The sequence below is a fragment of the Syngnathoides biaculeatus genome, chromosome 9 (genome assembly GCF_019802595.1).
Source record: "Syngnathoides biaculeatus isolate LvHL_M chromosome 9, ASM1980259v1, whole genome shotgun sequence".
NCBI classification, from domain to species: domain Eukaryota; kingdom Metazoa; phylum Chordata; class Actinopteri; order Syngnathiformes; family Syngnathidae; genus Syngnathoides; species Syngnathoides biaculeatus.
Window position 1 is genome coordinate 27886723 of NC_084648.1, and position 2365 is coordinate 27889087.

General features: G+C 45.5%; 1 non-coding gene across 1 annotated transcript; it reads left to right on the forward strand.

Annotated features, from left to right (window-relative positions):
- The first annotated feature begins 420 nt into the window (after window positions 1-420).
- trnas-gga (transfer RNA serine (anticodon GGA)) lies at window positions 421-493 on the forward strand. The gene has a single exon. It is a non-coding gene; the product is annotated as a tRNA-Ser (tRNA).
- Window positions 494-2365: the final 1872 nt, after the last annotated feature.

A 2365-nucleotide genomic window follows, 5' to 3' on the forward strand; every position in this document is an offset into this window, starting at 1 on the left:
AGAGATAATCCCAACTATCTTCAGCGGGGAGGCGGGGTACACCCTGTACTGCTTGCCAGCCAATCGCAGGCCACATACAAACAAGCAACCATTCAAACTCACATTCACACCTACGGGCAATTTAAAGTCTTCAATTAACCTACCATGCATGTTTTAGGAAAAATGGAAGTGCCAGGAGAAAACTCACACAGCCACGGAGAGAACAAGCAAACTCCAAATAGGCGGGGCTGAGATTTGAACCCCAGACCTCAGAAGTGTGACGCCGACACTCTAACCAAGGAAAAAGCAAACATTTTGGCTAAAGGACCACATCAAAATTTGACAGGCAGACCAAGTCACAAACACATGCTTCCATATGAAAAATAACAAAAAGGCATTGTAGTGTGAATACTTAAATATACTTATAAAAGGAATCATGGAGGCCCCGTAGCTCAATGGTTAGATCACTGGTTTGGAAAACCAGGGGTTGTGGGTTCATATCCCACTGGGGCCTCCACTCCCTGAGAAGGGTTGCGTCAGGAAGGGCATCTGGCGTAAAAATTGTGCCAAACATATGTGCGTTCATCTGAGATGACACGCTGTGGCGACCCCGAAAGGGACAAGCCGAAAGAAACACACACTTATAAAAGGAATTGTGTTGTTTTGTTGATCACTTTTCTCAGAACAGCAGCTGACAAGGAGCCAGAATATCACTGATCCACAGTACAAAAAAAGAAAAAAGGAAAACGTTACTTGGTAATGTATGCCACACAAGTTACAGTTACATCAACATGAACCAATAATTTAAATCCATCCATCCGTTTTGAGATCTGCTTATTCTGAGGGTCGCAAGAGTGCTGGACCCAACATAGGCATATGGAGAAAATGCACACGTGCGAGGCTGGATTTGAACCTGTGTCCTCAGAATTGCCAAGGAGTTGTGGTAAGCAGTCGGCCACTGTGCTGCTTATGGAAATGTCATTTGAAAAATAATCATATTGTTTCAGATTATCACACATACCAAGATATATGTTTATGTTTGGTGGCATTTGGGAAATCCAGTGCCCTTTTTTTCCTTTTGTATCCTGAATTTCCTTCATAAATAGACACAACATTTTTCCGAGGAGGCATTTCACAACCTGAAGTTTTCGTTACTAGAGACGTTCGTAAGTAGAGGTACCACTGTAGCTCCAAATCTGAGACCATAGTCCTCAATTTGAAAAGATTGGAGTGCCCTCTCCAGGTCGGGGATGAGATCCTGCCACAAATGGAAGAGTACAAGCATCTCCGAGTCTTGTTCTTGAGTGGGGGAATAATGTAATGGGAGATCAGCATGTGGATCGGTGGAACTTCTGCAGTGATGTGAACTTTGTATTGGTTTGTTGTAGTGAAGAAGGAGTTAAGTCGAAAGGTAGAGCTCTCAATCTACTGGTGGTTCTGTGTTTTTACCCTTACTTTTACTTACTTTTTACTTTGCATAAAAAGAAGATAAACGAATAAAAGACATGCCTTTGTCAGCGAGAACTGTTCACCATCGCACCATCACGACGGCAAATCAAAGTGAATTTCGTTCACAGTAAATGGACGGAAGTCTCAACGCCTGCATGAAGCTTCATCTAATGACGTATGACAAGTCGCATTCATGGTAAGTGTCATAACCAGAACTCTACTGTGGACCCAAATGCACGACTCAGTGAGCAGGAAGGCACTTAAAAGTAGGTGTTTATTCGTTCCAAGGTTGTAAGCCGGGAGGTCACTCAGAGAAAGCAGCAGTATCAAGGACATTAAGCTTACTGGGTTGGTCGGAGGACAGGCAGAGGTCGATTCACCGGGATTCAGGATCAGGAACAAGGAAGTGCGGGAACGAGGCATGGATGGCAATAATCTGGTAAAGCCAGACCATCCAGTGGGTCCTATAAGTACTGGGGTTCATTATCGCAGATGAGGGGGGGGGGGGGATTGGACTTGGTTGGAGGGACTAATGGCGATGGACGAGTTGGCCGGAGCCACCCCACATGGAACATGGGATGAACCCTCAGTTGTGGTCATATTCCACTCATCTGAGGTGCTGGCTCCAAGTGCTGGGATCATGTGATGCCAGACAGCATAGACTGGTGTCCATACCCTGATTTATTCTTTCCGTTTGACCATTGGACTTAGGGTGATGGCCTGACGTAAGGCTTACTTTCGCCCCGATGAGGGTGCAGAACTCCTTCCAGAACCGAGACACAAATTGTGGTCCTCTGTCCGACACTACATCCAATGGCAGACCATGATAGTGAACGACTTTATCTAGCAGGAGCTGAGCAGTCTGCCCGGCGGACGGAATCTTAGGAACTGGTACGAAGTGAACCATCTTGGACAACTGATTGATAACTGGGAGTGC